Below are 7,694 nucleotides of genomic sequence, written 5' to 3'. Positions count from 1 at the left end.
CCACCACCACCACCATCACCACCACCACCATCACCACCACCACCACCTCCACCCTCACCTCCATCTATAGCTATTACTAGTATCATCACCATCACCATGACCATCACCACCACCACCACTACCATTGACATCATTACCACCACTACCATCACCACTGTGACCACCACTACCACCTCCACCACCATCACCACCACCAGTACCAGCACAAACATCATGACCACCATCACCAATACCACCACCTCCACCTTCACCTCCATCTACAGCTATTACTAGTATCATCATCACCACTGTGACCATCACCACCACTTTCACCTTCACCTCCCCCATCTGCAACTCCATCCCCACTACCATCACCAGCACATCACCTCTGAACAAATTTATGAAAGTGCAGCCCTTATTTGTTTATTGAAAAATTATTAAACCAGCAAAGACACAGTCTCAATAAAAGGCCTATTTTATAAATTAGACAGAGGAAGACAATACTTTACTATATCACTTATAAGTAGGATCTAAGAAAGCTGAACTCAGAGAGACAGAGAATAGAGTGGTGGTTACAGGAGCTGGGGGTGGGGGGAGTGGGGAGATATTGGTCAAAGGGTACCAACTTCCCGTTACAAGATGAATGGGATCTAATGTACAGCATGCTGATTATAGCTAATAATACCGTATTATATATTTGAAGGAGGTCTGAAGAGCACATTCTGAGAAGCCCCAGTGTCGGGGGCGGGTGTGGGCTGAGGGACCCAAGTGGAGGCTGGGGAGGCAGGGTGTGAGAGTGGGTCACCTCAAGACACAAAAACGAAAGACAGACTTTTTCCTAAGAATGACCGACAGCCACTGCGGGGTTTTAGGCAGGGAAATAGCAAGATCTGTTGGTGGAGACTAAACCCTGTTTGGATTCCTCTCTCCCTGGCCCGGCACTGTGAACATTATAGCTCACCCTTAAATATGGGGGGTGAGGAAAAGCGGGATGTACGGCCCGCCTCTGAGGAGCTCACAAGTGATGTTAGAAGTATATACAGGCATCGCCTCCTCAAGTGGCAGGGGTCCCCTTCCAAGTCATCCACTGACTCCATGTTGCCAACCGGAGAAACTGTGCCTTGTTCCAGCAAAGCTGGGCCTGCTCGGAGCCTTCTGAGCTCCATTGTTTGGTCATGATAGTTTCTGAGTCAGTTCATGGGCTGTACCAAAACCCAGATGCTTTAGAAACACAGAATGAGGGAGGATGTGGAAGGGTGGCTCCTTTAATCTCACCCAGTCGTTCTGAAGACAAGGGAACAGAGGGTCAGAGAGGTCCAGTGATTTGGCCGAGGATTTGAATGCAGTCCCTCCAAATCTTCCCGATCCGCTGCTGACGCCTGTCATGGGCCGGGGAAGGGGCCAGGAGGCCCGAGGGCGGGGCCTGTCCTGGTAGCCCAGAGCAGGCAGCTGGAATTCCTTCAGGAGGGTTCCTGCAAGAGCTGAGCTTGGAGCAGGACAGTGACACAAACAGGGTGGATGAGAGGGTGGGGCATCCCAGGTACATCCAAACACGGACCGCCATCTACAATTCCTTTTCCTAAAAAAAAAAAAGGCAAGCTAAAGATTCTGTTGAAACTTTCTTTCCCAGCAGAGCACCACAGGCAGGTGGTGTTTGCATCCACACCCTGGTTCCGGGACGATCCCTGTCTCTCGTGCTCCAGGAGACTTGGGTTTTTCGAAACGTCTCCAAGCCCACCCCGTTCCCTTCGATCGATTCCATCTTCACGTGTAATGAATTAAAGAGCAGCATTCTTTACGAAAGGCAGGGTGAGAAGTGCTGGAGGGACAAACCATTGCCAGTCCTTTAAAGAGGCAAAATGAGCTCTGTGGCAACTGGTCCACATCCCCTCCCCCGCCCACACCCCAGCCACCAGTCACTCTCCACCTGGAGTTTTCTCTTGATGCCCTGCCGCAGACGGACAGGGCGTTGAGGTCCCCGGAGCTGCCCTCGGTATGGCCAACAGGAGGTGGAGGACAAATAGCCCAGCTTCCTTACCCCTACGTTGGGTGGATAAGTGAGCCAGTCCCACGCTGTCTCTGAGTTCCCAGCGGGACAGAGCCTCGGGTACCCGAGTAGCCATCCCCTCAAGGATGCCCTGACCCTCGGCCTCCTTTCCTCCTCTGCCCTACTTTTCCACTCCTCTGCTGTGTCTCCCAGGTTCATGTCCCCAGTAGACTCCTTGTTCTTGAATCCTCATCTCAGAGTCTGCTCTTGGGGAACGCAACCCAAGACATCATGCAGGCAATCCCTGGATTATGCAGCCACCCAGGAATAAAGGAGTCCCTTTCTGGGGGAAGTTCCTTATTTTGTGTTTCACTCAGGGCAAAAAGGCTCTTTAAAAGACGGAAAAAACAACGCGCCTGTACATGGTCAAGAAGCCAAAAAGACGTCCGTGGAATATGATGAAAAACAGTTCTCTGTCCCCACCTCCCTGCCTGCCTCCGCCTGTCCCTCTCCCAAGAGGTGACCACCCCTAACCAGTAGATGTGTGTCCCTTTGGAAATGTTATCCTCTGAAAACCTGAAGTCACATCACGTCATATCCCCTCTTAGTAAGAAACCAGAGCCCTTCAAACAGCCAGCCAGCTCTTCTAGTCTCCTCTCTGGACCTCTTCTCCACGTTCTCCTTCGCCCTGGCAGCTCCAGCCTCCTGGACCCCATCACGCCAGCCATCAGGCTCCCTTCTCAGGCTTCTGTACCTGCCACCCTCCTGCCTGGAAGGCTCCTTCCCATCCACGTGCATAGCTCTCTCCCTCACGTCCTGAGAGTCTTGGCTCAAGTACCCCCTTCTCGGCGGAGCTTTTCTCTGAGAAGCTTATCTGCTGCAGCCCATTCCCTGCACTCCTCACACGTATCTTTGGTTTTCTCCGTATCACTTTCCACCTGCTGGACCACTCCACCATCTACTTATTGCTTGTCGCAGTAGGATATCAGCTCAGGAAAGCAGAGGGTCTGTCTCTTTTGTTCACCGCTGTATCCCCAGCGCTTGGAACAGTTCCTGGTACAAGGTAGCTGCTTGGGAAAGCTTTGTTGAATGAATGTACACACACGTCATACGATACACACTGTCCTACCCGGTGCTTTTCCCATGTAGCCATCTTGGAGGTTGTTCCTCTTGGAACACATAGGATCACTGCATCCTTTTAAGCAGCTGCAGGGTGTAAGGTCCTGTGAGTGTCGGTCATGAACTCAGCTATTCAGCCGGCCTTCCCTTGATGGACGTTTGGGTGGTTTCTGGTCTTTAGCCAGAAACAGAGCTGCTGTGTCCCACGTCTCTGCTCACACGGGGACACATCAGCACACGAGGAGTTCCTGGGGTGTGGTAGCCACTTTTTATTCTCATCTGGACAGAAACTATCAAATTGCTTTCGGAAAAGGCCACATCTATTCACATCCCCCCACAGTGGTGAGAAGGCCTGTTTCCCCCCATCCTAATCAACACGTGTGTTAGCAAACTTTTTGATCTTTGCCAACCTAATCAGTAAAAATTTTACAGATTTTCATCTCTTTCTTCTTTCTTCTTTGCATTTGTTTATATGCCATTTCCTTTTTTCCTCTCTCTCTCTCTCTCTGTGAACCACTTGTTTATATCTTTTCCTAATTAAAAAAAATTGGTTTGTTGGTCTTTAACCTGTGGTTCGCAAGTCCTGCTTTTATCTTAAGCCCTTCAGTCCTTTGTTCATAACCCATCTTTCAAATATTTTCCCACCTTTTCACTTGTATTTTGATGTCATTTTAGTATTTTTGGTATGGATAAAATTTAAATACTTTTACAGTCAACCTCATCAATACTTTTATTTATGGCTTCTGAATGTTGCCTTAATTAGAAAAGCTTTTTCCTCTCCCAAGAGTACATGAAAAAATTACCTCATGTTCCTTTTTGGTACTTTTACAGCTTTTCTGTTTCTTAAATATATATTTTTACCTTTAATTGATTTTAGTATAAAGACATGAAGGAGGATGCAGTTGAACTTGTCCCCTCTGGGTTGGCCAGTTTTTCCAACAACATTTATTGAATAATCCACCTTTCCCTCAGTGATTGGAATTTCCCTTTCTTATACCTTAAATTGTGCTATGTTTTCCAGTCTCTCTGAGGACTTTCTATTTCAGCTCACTGATCTGTCTGTCTATGTGACAGAATCAAACTGTTTTCATTACTGCAGCTTTAAAAATCTCTTTTACTGTCTGATAAGAGTGTAAGCCCCGAGGGCCTTTCTGAAGTTTTTTTCTGGTGGCCCCTGAGCCTTTTGGCGAGAATGAAAGTGATTTTCAGGTAGTAAAATTGCCCTCTTTTCTCTTAGGTGATCAGACTGGTGAGTGGAAGGCAGGCTCCTTGATCCTTTTAACTGACAAGCCCCGTTTCCTGCTAAAAGGTCGACAGCAAAATAAAAGCTACCTGTATTCCTTCCCTTCCTGGAGGTGATAACCTGCCTGCCACCTGAGGTGCTGAAGGTGTGCTGGGACTGGGGTACCTCCCTTGGATGTGATGGGAAGCGTCCGAACTTGAACTTGCCCATCAGTCTGAAGGCACTCCCTTTCCACTTAGAAAAGTGATACCAAAATAGAAGGAAAACGCAAAGCAGAAAGAAATTCCTCCCTTGTCACCCTTGGAATATGACTGGTGCCGACGATTCGGTCAAACGTTCCAGGAGACCGAAAGCATGGAGCACGGGGCCAAGGCCGTGAGGCTGACGCAGGGCCAGAGCTGGGCAGAGCGGCCTTCCTCCGCCCGGGCTGCTCGAGTCGCCGGTCCCCGGTTCAGTGGGAGCTTTTGGTATGAAGTCAATGTTTGCAGTGGGTGAGGCGTGGGAAGCAAAACCAGATACGTAGACATTTTTTCCTTCCCGGCTTCTTTTTCTTAGAATATTCCTGGTTCCCCAGGAACAGGCCTCCATTGTACACGCCCGCCCTGGACAGCTTGGCCGGGGGGCCGTCGGCCGCCCCAGGAGAGAGTGTGCGGGGCCCCGGGGAGCAGCTGTAAGCGTACCCAGACCTCCCCGCAAGCATCTGTCCTGCACAATCGCCCAAACCTCAGGAGGTGCCCAGAGCTTGGCACTCGCAGGCCCGGAGGAGGGATCCCACCTGGTTCTCCCACCCAGGCCGATGGGCCCCATGCACAGCTGGGCTCACCCCTTTCTCGAGGACCACGTGGACGTGTGTCTGAGATGGAGAGGGCGGGAGAGGATGATGGGGCTGGGGGGAGGAGGTGAAGGAGCTGTGAGTACAGGTCAGGTGAGGGGGGTCCCCTGCCTCCAGGCCAGTGCCCCACACAACCGCCCCCAAACTTCAGTGAGGGCCCGGCTCAACTGACAGGTGTGAGAGACTTATTATAGGCCTTGGCTCACGGCGTGATGGAGGCCACGAAAGGCCACGGTCGGCTCTCCGCAAGCTGAAGAATCAGGACAGCCTGTGGTCTAAATGAGTCCGAGCTAAAGGCCTGGGAGTTCGGGAACCGATGGTGTAAGGGCTAGTCCGAGTCCAAAAGCCCAAGAAACAGGAGCATTAGTGCCAGAGGGCAGGGGAAGATGCCTGTCTCAGCTCAAGCAGAGAGAGAGAGAGAGAGAGAGAGAGAGAGAGAGAGAGAGAGAATTTGCCCTTTCTCTACCTTTTTGTTCTACTCAGGCCCTCAGCCCATTGCATGAGGCCCACCTGCACAGGGGAGGGTGATCTTTACTCAGTCTATGGATTCAAATGCTAATCTCCTCCAGAAACACCCTCACTGACCCCCAGAAATAATGTTTTACTAGCTATCTGGGCATCCCTTAGCCCAGCCCAACTGATGTATAAAACTATCACAGTTCATCCCCAGGGAGGTCTGGTAAAATGGGAGTTGGGGTCAAAAGATAAACGTGTGGCATTGTCTTCTCAATAGATCAGCAGCCTGTGCGGCGCTCTTCGCTCTTACCACACACGTGCTCACCGAGTCAGGCTCCTGCTCGCTACCGACAGACATCGGCGGCACACGGCTGTCGAAAAGAGTCACTGAGGGACTTCCCTGGCGGTCCAGTGGTTAGGACTCCGTGCTTTCACTGCCGAGGGCCTGGCTTCGATCCGTGGTTGGGGAACTAAGATCCCACAAGCCACGTGGCACAGGCAAAAAAAAAAAAAAAAAGTAACTGAGATGATGTACGTAGTAATAAGGACAGTTACAGTTGTGTTTGTTTACTATGAGCGTCCTGCGTGCCAGGCGTGCTCTAAGTCATTTGTGTGACTTCAGTCCTCACAAAACCCGAGAGGAAGGGATTTGTAATTGTTCCTATTTCTGTATATAAATCACAGTGAAGTGCTCGGATCCAGGGAGCCTAAAGAGATGCCTAGCTCCTAGAAACATCTCAGTAAACGTGGTGGCTGGAGCAGCTGCTCGTGCAGGCTCCTAAGAGCCAACTGTGCATGTCTCTTTCCAATGCCAAGTACGGCTGGCACGTTGCCAACTCCACCACATGACTTTGGCAGCTTGAAATCGACCACGGTGGGAGTATTTACACCACAGAAATCAGCAGACACTACAAATCAGGACTTCTTTTCCTTTTTTTTCCCGAAGAGTCCACTTCACCACCATGCCTACTAAGATTATACACCTATTGACCTAGAAATCATCTCAGACTGGGCCCCTACTAAAATCAATACACCCTCCCAGAGTGGACCCTCCCAGATGTCTTAAATGGAGGAAACATCTTCACTATACTGCAATAAAGTTCAATCAGAGAAGAATTTTACTCCTGTGGGCTTCAACCACGGGAGCAGGAGAACACCTGAGAGGGGTCTGTGCTCAGGGGCAAATGGTTTGGGGAACCTCCAGGTACAGGTGGGAAAGCCAGGGGTAATCTGTCACCGCCAGCTAAGGGGGTGTCACGGTGCCCGCCACGGTATTTTTCTGAATAAGGTCTTGGAAGCAAAGATGCTGCCTGGTAGCCCACACCCCTGCAGGAACTGGGGAAACTCACTTGGAAAACCTGTTCTTTTCTGTAACGTAAGGGGATTTGATCTAGAAAGAGTTCCAGAAACCATCTAGCCCGTCACTGCCACATGCAAACGCTCTGTTCACAGAAAGCTCTGAAGACTGCAAATCATCGCCCAAGCGCAATCACTGTGATTTTCATGATGACACCTCTCCTTATTTTAGCATAAACCCAAGGGTGCGTTGTAAGGACTAAAGCCGACTTGATGTTTGGATGCGATGGCTCACGAGAAGAAAGAGACAGATCGTGTGCACATCTTATCAAGCAATCAGACCATCACCAAGGACCCTGGGGTGACTGGCCCCGTGCTGCTGCTCCCCCTCCTGCCGGTTTGCAGTGATTGTTATCGTTTCCCTGCCCCCCACGCCCCCCCCCCATAGATTATGAGGTTATTTGAGGACAGGGCTCAAACTGTATTCATTTCTTCATTGAACAAACATTGAAACCTATGATGTGCTTCAAAGGGGATTAAAGGGGGATGAGACAAAATTCTTCTGTTAGGGGCTCACTGGGAGGAGGCCGACAGAGAGAAAATCGGTGGGAAGTAGCAGGAGAGAGGATGCGGTGGGGTCCTGGCTGGGCAGGTGTGGTACGAAAGTGCCATGGAAGTTGAGAAAAGGCGGGGTTAGTGGGGGGTGGCTCTGGGGAGGATTGGAAGATGCACTGGGTTGGGGGGACTTGGGACTGACGGTGGCAGTGATGTGACTTTACAGG

This window comes from Aethalodelphis obliquidens, unplaced genomic scaffold, assembly GCF_003676395.1.
Source record: "Aethalodelphis obliquidens isolate GAN/ISIS:26980383/991018 unplaced genomic scaffold, ASM367639v1 scaffold38, whole genome shotgun sequence".
Taxonomy (NCBI): Eukaryota; Metazoa; Chordata; class Mammalia; order Artiodactyla; family Delphinidae; genus Aethalodelphis; species Aethalodelphis obliquidens.
Note: the sequence above shows the minus strand (reverse complement) of the source record.